The sequence below is a fragment of the Odocoileus virginianus genome, chromosome 19, assembly GCF_023699985.2.
Source record: "Odocoileus virginianus isolate 20LAN1187 ecotype Illinois chromosome 19, Ovbor_1.2, whole genome shotgun sequence".
NCBI classification, from domain to species: Eukaryota; Metazoa; Chordata; class Mammalia; order Artiodactyla; family Cervidae; genus Odocoileus; species Odocoileus virginianus.
In genome coordinates this window covers 43,992,637-44,003,385 of record NC_069692.1, presented here as the reverse complement: position 1 = coordinate 44,003,385, position 10,749 = coordinate 43,992,637, and positions in this window count along the sequence as shown.

Below are 10,749 nucleotides of genomic sequence, written 5' to 3'. Positions count from 1 at the left end.
ATTAGCAAGACTTACAAGAGTCTACTGATGCTTTTTGAATATTTACAACCAGATTTTGCTTTTATCACCAAACAAGTCAAGCCTCTGCCAAGAATGATCTAACTCTATAACATTTCTTTCTTTTTTCCACAGAATCTAGAAACAGTAGGTATCCCACTGTTTATTATCTTTGTTTCAGAAGTGAGAAAACTAAGGCTACTAGGCTGTCTATAGAGCATAAATTACAGTATAAATTGGGTGTTTCTAAAATGTGCTTGATGGTGATGGCCAAACCTGACTGAACACTTTGAATATGTGTAGGTATGTATGCATATTTGCACATTTATATGCATATGCACCCACATATATGCATATATGTGCACATTTATATACATATTTACCCATAGGTATGCATATGAATCCATAGGCATGCATATGTGTATATTTATATGTGTATGCATCCTGGGCTTCCAGGTGGCACAGCTTAAAGAATCTGCCTGTCAATGCAGTAGATGCAAGAGATTCTAGTTTGATCCCTAGGTTGGGAAGATCCCCTGGAGTAGGAAATGGCAACCCACTCTATCCAATATTCTTGCCTGGAAAACTCCGTGGACAGAGGAGCTTGGTGGGCCCTACTCCATGGGGTCACAAAGAGACTCGACAGGGCAGCTGGGCACACACACACACACACACACACACACATATAAGTACATAAGTTACTGGGATTCACTAAATCAGCAAATTACTCAAGTGCTATATGATCTGTTACTGAACTCTGGTCCTTGGACCAGCAGTACAGGCATCACCCGGGAGCCAGAAACGAAGACCCTGAGGCCCCGCCCTGTATCCACCAAACCAAAGTCTGCCTTGCAACAACATCCCCGGGGATTTATATGCAATTAAATTCTGAAAAGCACTGCTGTAACAGACTGGAACCAGCAAAGTGAGTTATGAGTTGACACAGTTTTATCAAAGGAAAAAAATGTTTCGATTTTCTGTGATTTCTTAAAAAAGTGATTATCTGGGGGGTGAAATGGGGTGGGCTAGAGAAGGGTAAGTTCAGAATATTAAATTATCTGGATAAGTACCTAAATTCTCAAGTTTTTCTGCCAGTGTGGACACTGCCATGATGACTACTCAAGAGTGATCATTCGGGTCTCATTTAAATTCCTACTGAAGTAAAAGGAGCGGAGCACTGCTCATCACGGAAGGGTGAATTATTTATCATACAAACAATGGCAGGAACCGAAAAGTTTAAAAAGGAAATGCTAAATCTTGCCATGTGTCTGTTTAATTTCAGTGCCTTGCCAGGATCTGTATATTCACATATGCTGTTTACATAATTGTATTTGTACACTGATTCCTCTATTCCAAGTCTGCCCAAGGAGCAAGCAGTGGAAAGGTGTGGCGGTTAAAAGGAACGAATGTAATATTTGAGGCTTTTGTATTCATTTTTTTTAGTGTTATGTTGAGCTCATTGTAATCATGATTATTAACAGCAATTTAAACAATAATGAAACTTCCTAATCATGATTTGTAATGGCTGCATCATATCCCATTGAGCTGATGAACAAAGATTATTCAATCATTCTCCTATTATATGGATATTCAGATAGTTTTTGGTTTTCATGTTTTGTTATTATAAATAACATAATAATAAAGATCTTTGTACAATAATTTAATTCATTAAATTCATTTCCATAGCATAAATTACCAAGAATAAATTATTGGATTCAAGTATATGTAATATTATAGGGTTTTGAAAACTTACAGCTATACTGTTTTGAGGAAGGTCTATATCAATTTATTTTGAAACCTGCATTGTTAGAGCATTCCAATTTCACCACATCATGGCAGCAATAGAAATAATTATTTCCAACTTGCTAATTAATCAGTATACAGCTCATGATTTTTCACAAAGAATATAATTAAAACTACCATTAAAATTCACTTTTTCTCTCTTGATTTCTTAAAGCAAAATTTCCCAACAGGTGTTCTGTTGCCTAAGCCATAAATGGGCTGCAGATGTGTTGATTCATTGTGCTCTGTGATGTGAGTAGGTCTGCTGCTGCTGCTAAGTCACTTCAGTCGTGTCCGACTCTGTGTGACCCCATAGACGGCAGCCCACCAGGCTCCCCCGTCCCTGGGACTCTCCAGGCAAGAACACTGCAGTGGGTTGCCCTTTCCTTCTCCAGCACATGAAAGTGAAAAGGGAAAGTGAAGTCGCAGAGTCGTGTCTGATTCTCAGGGACCCCATGGACTGCAGCCCACCAGGCTCCTCTGTCCATGGGATTTTCCAGGCAAGAGTACTGGAGTGGGTGCCATTGCCTTCTCCAGTGAGTAGGGCTGGAGGTAGCTAAAGCCTGGATGGTTACTCCCCACCATGAGTAGGTTGAAAAAAGCTTGGGCAGTATAGCCTTATGCTCACCATTTTCCCTGCTTCAGCTCTCTTTCTTGCTCTTTTTTTAAAAATTAAAACAATGTGTTTTATTTTTTGAGCTGTTTTTGGTTTACAGAAAAACTGAGCAGAAAGGAGAGGGTTCCTGTATGGTAAATGGAAACCTCTGCTCTTTCCCCTGGCCCCAGTTTCCCCATTACTAACAACTTGCATTAGTGTGGTACATTTGTTAAAACAGTTGATGAGCCAGTGTTCAAACATTATTATGAACCAAAGTCCATAGTTTACATTAGGATTCACTCTTTGTATTGTATATTCTGTGGGTTTTGACAAATAATGACACCATCTACTATTACAATACCATATAGAACACATTCCCTGCCCTAAAAATGATCTGTCTTCCACCTACTCATCTTTCCCTACCCTTAACCTCCAGCACCGTTCACTTTTTAACTATCTACATAGTTTTGCCTTTTCCAGAATGTTATGTAGTTGGAATCATACAGTATGTAGCCTTTTCAGATTGGCTTCTTTCACTGAGCCATATGCATTTAAGGATGCTCAATGTCTTTTCATGATTTGATAGCTCATTTCTTTAAAATTGCTGAATAACATTTTGTTGTATAGATGTACCACAATTTATCCATTCATCTCTGTTGCTTCTACGTACTAGCAGTTATGAATAAAGCTGCTATAGATATGTGTGCATGTTTTTGTGTAGTCTTAGGTTTTCAACTCATTCTGAGTAAGCATCAAGGAGCTCAAGTGTTCCTTGTTTCATAAGCTGGTAAAACTATTTTTAGTTTTAGAAATACTTCGAAACCATCTCCTTTGCAATTCCCCTAGCAATGAGTGAGAGCTCATGTCATGAGAGTTATCAAATCCTCACCAGCATTTGATGTTCTGAATTTTAGGTATGTAGTGATGTATCATTGTTTAATTCACAATTCTCTAATGATATTTGGTGTTGAGCAGCTTTTCATATGCTTACTTGCCACCTATTCAAATCTTTTGCCCACTTTAAAAAAGGCTGTCTTATTGTTGAGTTATAAGAATTCTTTGTATGTTTTGGGTACCAATCCATTAACAGATACGTGTTTTGCAAATATTTTCTCCCAGATTGTGGCTAGGCTTTTCATTCTCTTAATGTCTTTCACAAAGCATATGTTTTTAATGAAGTCAACTTATCTTTTTTTTCTTTCATGGATGAGGCTTTTTGAATGGTGTGGTATCTAAGAAATGACTGCCAACCCCAAGGTCCCCTAGATTTTCTATGTTATCTTCTAGTAGTTTTATAGTTTGACTTTACATTTAAATCTAAGTCCAATTTGAATTGATTTTTTGCATGTGATCATCTGTTACTATGAAAGTGAAAGTCATGTCTATTCTTTGTGACCACATGGACTATACAATCCATGGAATTCTCCAGGCCAGGATTCTGGTGTTGGTAGCCTTTCCCTTTTCCAGGGGATCTTCCCAACACAGTTCAGTTCAGTCACTCAATCGTGTCTGACTCTTTGTGACCCCATGAATTGCAGCACACCAGGCCTCCCTGTCCATCACCAACTCCCGGAGTTTATTCAAACCCATGTCCATTGAGTCTGTGATGCCATCCAGCCATCTCATCTTCCATCGTCCCCTTCTCTTCCTGCCCCCAATCGCTCCCAGCATCAGGGTCTTTTCAAATGAGTCACCTCTTCGCATGAGGTGACCAAAGTACTGGAGTTTCAGCTTCAGCATCAGTCCTTCCAATGAACAGCCAGGACTGACCTCCTTTAGGATGCACTGGTTGGATCTCCTAGCAGTCCAAGGGACTCTCAAGAGTCTTCTCCAAACCACAGTTCAAAAGCATCAATTCTTCGGCACTCAGGTTTCTTTACAGTCCAACTCTCACATCCATACATGACCACTGGAAAAACCATAGCGTTGACTAGATGGACCTTTGTTGGCAAAGTAATGTCTCTTCTTTTTAATATGCTATCTTGGTTGGTCATAACTTTCCTTCCAAGGAGTAAGCATCTTTTAATTTCATGGCTTCAGTCACCATCTGCAGTGATGTTGGAGCCCCCCAAAATAAACTAAGTCACAGTTTCCACTGTTTTCCTATCTATTTCCCATGAAGTAATGGGACCAGATGCCATGATCTTAGTTTTCTGAACGTTGAGCTTTAAGCCAACTTTTTCACTCTCCTCTTTCACTTTCATCAAGAGGCTCTTCAGTTCCTCCTCACTTTCTGCCGTAAGGGTGGTGTCATCTGCATATCTGAGGTTATGGATATTTCTCCCAGTAATCTTGATTCCAGCTTGTGCTTCATCCAGTCCAGCATTTCTCATGATATACTCTAAATATAAATTAAATAAGCACAGTGACAATATACAGTCTTGACATACTCCTTTCCTGATTTGGAACCAGTCTGTTGTTCCATGTCCAATTCTAACTGTTGCTTCCTGACCTGCATACAGATTTCTCAGGAGGCAGGTCAGGTGGTCTGGTATTCCCATCTCTTTAAGAATCTTCCACCGTTTGTTGTGATCCACACAGTCACAGTCTTTGGCATAGTCAATAAAGCAGAAGTAGACGTTTTTCTGGAACTCTCTTGCTTTTTCGATGATCCAGCAGATGTTGGCAATTTGATCTCTGGATCCTCTGCCTTTTCTAAATTCAGCTTGAATATCTGGAAGTTCATGGTTCACGTACTGTTGAAGCCTAACTTATAGAATTTTGAGCATTACTTTGCTAGTGTGTGAGAGGAGCGCAATTGTGTGGTAGTATGAGCATTCTTTGGCATTGTGTTTCTTTGGCAGTGGAATGAAAACTGACATTTCCAGTCCTGTGGCCACTGCTGAGTTTTCTAAATTTGCTGGCATATTGAGTGCAGCACTTTCACAGCGTCATCTTTCAGTATTTGAAATAGCTCAATTGGAATTCCATCACCTCCACTAGTTTTGTTCATGTGATGCTTCCTAAGGCCCACTTGACTTTGCATTCCAGGATGTCTGGTTCTAGGTTAGTGATCACACCATTGTGATTATCTGGGTCGTGAAGATCTTTTTTGTATAGTTCTTCTGTGGATTCTTGCCACCTCTTCTTAATATCTTCTGCTTCTGCTAGGTCCATACCATTTCTGTCCTTTAATACAGATTATTACCAAGCGTCAATGGTACATACCAAAATAAACCATATCCTGGGCCACAGAACAAACCTCAACAAATTTAAAAGTAAAATCATACACAGTGTGTTCTCTGACCACAATGGAATCAAATTAGGACTCAATAACAGGGAGATTACAGGAAAATGTTCAAATACACAGAAACTGAATATTATGCTATTAAATAACCCATGAGTCAAAGAGAAAAATCTTAAGGGAAGTAAAAAATAATTTAAATTAAATAAAAATACAATGTATCAAGATTTCTGGGACACACATAAAGCTGAGATGAATATTTATATCACTAAATGTTTACAATAGATAAGAGGGAAATTCTCAAATAAATAACCTAAGATTTCACCTCAACAACCTAGAAAAAGAAGTCTTATCAAGACCTGGTTTGATTTCCCTAGAGTAGTGGGCTGGGGAGGGAAGGGGGGACATTCAAGTGGGAGGGGACATAGGTAAACCTATGACAGACTGGCTCCAAATAGGAAAAGGAGTACGTCAAGGTTGTATATTGTCACCCTGCTTATTTAACTTATATGCAGAGTACATCATGAGAAACGCTGGGCTGGATGAAGCACAAGCTGGGATTAAGATTGCCAGAAGAAATACCAATAACCTCAGATGCAGATGACACCATCCTTATGGCAGAAAGTGAAAAAGAACTAAAGAGCCTCTTGATGAAAGTGAAAGAGGAGAGTGAAAAAGTTGGTTTAAAGCTCAACATTCAGAACACTAAGATCATGGCATCCAGTCCCATCACTTTATGGCAAACAGATGGGGAAACAGTGGAAACAGTGGCTGACTTTATTTTGGGGGCTCCAAAATCACTGCAGATGGTGACTGAAGCCACGAACTTAAAAGACACATACTCCTTGGAAGGAAAGTTATGACCAACCTAGACAACATATTAAAAAGAAGAGACATTATTTTGTCCACAAAGGTCCATCTAGTCAAGGCTATGGTTTTTCCAATAGTCATGTATGGATGTGAGAGTTGGACTGTAAAGAAACCTGAGTGCCGAAGAATTGATGCTTTTGAACTGTGGTATTGGAGAAGACTCTTGAGAGTCTCTTGGATGGCAAGGAGATCCAACCAGTCCATCCTAAAGGAGGTCAGTCCTGGGTGTTCATTGGAAGGACCGATGTTGAAGCTGATACTCCAATACGTTGGCCACCTGATACAAAGAGTTGACTCATTTGAAAAGACCCTGATGCTGGGAGGGATTGAGGGCAGGAGGAGATGGGGCCGACAGAGGATGAGATGGTTGGATGGCATCACCCACTCAATGGACATGGGTTTGGGTAGACTCCAGTAATTGGTGATGGACAGGGAGGCCTGGCATGCTGCAGTTCGTGGGGTCACAAAGAGTCAGACACGATTGAGCAACTGAACTGAACTGAACCGATGACTGACTCATGTTGATGTTTGGTAGAAATGAATGCAATACTGTAAAGCAAATATCCTTCAATTAAAAAAAAAAAGAATCTAGAAAAAGAAGTGAAAAATAAACCAAAAGCAAGCGGAAGAAAAGAAATAACACATGAATAAAACTCAACGAAATTAAAGATAGAAAACAGGGAAAATTAATGAAACAAAAAGCTCTCTCTTTGAAAAGATCAATAAAATTGACAAAACTCTAGCAAGGAAGACAAAGAAACAAAAGAGAAGACACAAATTATTAATATCAGAAATAAAACAAGGGGTGTCATTACAGACACTTTAGACACCAAAAAGATAAGGGAGTATTACAAAGAACTCTACACCTATAAATCTGACAACTTAGACAAAATGGACCAATTCCTCAAAAAGCACAAATTGCTGAAGCTCCCCCAACATGGAATAGATAATTTGAACAGCCTTACAATTATTAAGAAAATTGATTTTGTAATTAAAAAATTCTCTCAAAAGAAATTAGAGGCCCCAATGTGTTCACTGGAGAATTCTTCCATGTGTTTAAAGAGTTAATAGAAATTCTACACAATCTCTTCCAGAAAATAGAAGGGGAATACTTGCAATTCACTTGGTGAAACCAGTTTTACCTTGATATCCTCCCCAAAACAAAAACTAGTACAGAAAAAGAAAACTAGAGACCAGCATCCCCAAATAATTCAATTTTAAAATATTTAACAAAATAGTAGCAAATAGGAGTTAGCATTATATAAAAAAGAATTATACATTATGATCCAGTAGATTTATTCCAGGGATGCAAAGCTGGTTCAAAGTTCAATGATCAATCAATGTAATCCATCATATAAACAAGCTAAAAAGAAGAAAAATCACATGATCATATCAATTGATGCAGAAAAAGTATTTAACAAAATTAACATCTGTTCATGATATAACTCACAAAAAAATAGGAATAAGGATGACTTCCTCAACTTGTTAAAGAACATCTGCAAAAACCAATAGCTAACTACGCACTTTCCTTCCAAAGCTGAAAAAAAGGCAAAGAGGTCTGTTCTCACCATTTTTATTTAAACTTTTGATGGGAGTTCTGGTAAGTGTAAGAAAACAATAAAAGGAAATAAAAGGCATTCATATTGGAATGGAAGAAATAAAACTGTCCTCTTATTTACATATGACATGATTGTGTGGCAAATTAAAAAGAAAAAAAGTTGCACAAAATCTAGAACTAATAAGTGAATTTAGAAAGTTCACTGGATACAAGATAAACATACAAAAGTCAATTGTATTTATGCATACTTAATTTAAAATACAATACCATTTAAAATCATCCCAAAATAGAAAAATGCTAAGATATAAATCTAACAAAATGTGTAAAACACACATGGTAAAAACTACCACATAAATAAATAATAATTGGAAAAAAATCATGACCATGATTGGCAGATTCACATAGTGAAAATGTCAGTTCTCAAACTGATAGACAGGTTTAACATAATTCCTATCAAAATCATCAATATTTTTTGTAGATATAGATAAATTATTTTAGAATTTATAAGAAAAGGTAAAGGAAGTAGAAAAGCTAAAAAACATCTCTTTTTTTTTGGAGAAGAAAAGGAGTGGTGGAGAACAATCAACCCCACTTCAAGATGTATTATGTAGCTACAGTATTGGGTCTCTGTAGTGTTGACAGAGGGAGACACATAGATCAGTGGAGCAGAACAAAGAACTCAGAAACAGACCTGCAAACATGGGCAATCAATCTTTGACAGAGGAGCCAACGCTGCTCAAAGGAGGAAGAACAGCCTTTTTTAACAGACTAACCTGGAATAACTGGATATCCAAAGGCAAACTCTGCCCTTTCCAAAACCAAACCAAACCAAACCAACAAAAAATCTAAGTCTCAGTACTTATACAAAAATTAACTCAAAATAGGTCATAGACTTAGACATAAACTGTAAAAAAAAAAAACAGGAGAAAATCTTCAGGACAGGGCTAGGCCAAGAGTTCTTAGATTTGACAGCAACAGCCAGATTAATCAATGGAAAACTGTTTAACTGGTCTTCCTTAAAGTTAAAGCTTTCACCCTGTGTAAGACTCCATGAAGAGGTTGAAAAGACAAGCTACATACTCAGAGAAAATATTTTCAAACCACATATCCAATGGAGGACTAGTAGCTAGAACACATAACACACTTATCAAAATAGGTAAAAAAATTTTTTTAAATTGACAATACCTAATGCTGGTGAGGATGCAGAAAAACTGGATCACTCACACATTGCTGGTAGGAATGTAAAATGGTATAGTTACTCATTTGCCCATGAAACAAACATCTTTGTGTCTCAAGATCATGTCTTCTCATTTATAACTTCCCTAATAATCTTGTGAGGTGCTATAATATTTTATGGTATTTTAAATTATGCAAAACATTATCATGGACTCCTTACTAATATCAATTTGAACTTTAATACTAACCATTCTTAGCAGTTCTTGTCTATTTTCAAAACTAGAAGCATTTTTGACAGAAAAATTCAAATAAAATTTTCATTTTTGTTTCAAGTAATCTACTTTTGGTACAAATAAGTGGGGCTGAATATCTTCCTACCAGGTTTCTCAGTTACTTGATTAGCTGTTAGTTTGCTGAGGCTGGATGTATTGCCGTTGTCAGTTGCTCAGTTGTGTCTGACTCTTTGAGACCCCATGGGCTGCAGCACACCAGGCTTCCCTGTCCTTCATTATCTCCTGGAGTTTGCTCAGACTCATGTCCATTGAGTCGATGATGCCTTTCAACCATCTCATCCTCTGTCGTCCCCTTCTCCTCCTGTCCCCAGTCCTTCTCAGCATCAGGGTCTTTTCCAATGAGTCGGCTCCTCACATCAAGTGGCCAAAGTATTGGAGCTTCAGCATCAGTCCTTCCAGTGAATATTCAGGACTGATTTCCTTTAGCATTTATTGGTTCAATCTTCTTGCTGTCCAAAGGAATCTCAAGAGTCTCCTCCAGCATCACAGTTCGAAAGCATCAATTCTTCAGCACTCAGCCTTCTTTATGGTCCAGCTCTCACATTTGTACATCTGGTTGTATATATGTTCTAAAAGTCAGTTTATGTCTTAAATTCACTCTGTAGTAGATGTAGTAGATTACTCTTCAGTCCATGTGTCTCGGCAATTTAGAGATTAACTCTCAAGGTAGTAGATAACATCACACAGAAACATAACCAAAAGAGCTTTGTTTCCAATCCCAGACAGAAATCTGTCTGTTCATCAATACTTCTTAATACCACACTGTATCCACTAGATCAAACCAAATGTGGAATAATGAATTTAACAAGATCAAAAAAAAATTTAACCCTAATTTGTTTTCAGTGCTTGAACTCTTGGACTACCCCACTGACTGTTTGTTTATTGTTAATTTTAAATTATATAAAATCACTAAGCATTGAATGAGCATTCAAGAAATGTAGTATGAGGCTCTGCATTGCAAATAATTCTCTGGATCATCTTGGATAAGTCATTAATCTCTTCACCTAAAAATGTGGAACTTGGACTGATTCTTTCTAAGCTTCTTTTTGACTCAAAAAGTCATTGAATCTCTTAAAGAAGTCTTAATTAGAGCTGATTTCTTTAAATTAAATCATCAGTTGAAGGAACCTAGCCAATTTCATTTCTTTCTATGACAAAACTGGACACACTGATACTAAATACCATCAGGAGGGTAGTGGGGAAGTTACACCTCTAATGTTTCTACTGATTCAAGTGGGAATGCCAAGGTATTCTTGCTTCCAGTCCAATTCAGTCTTAGTAAAAGACACGA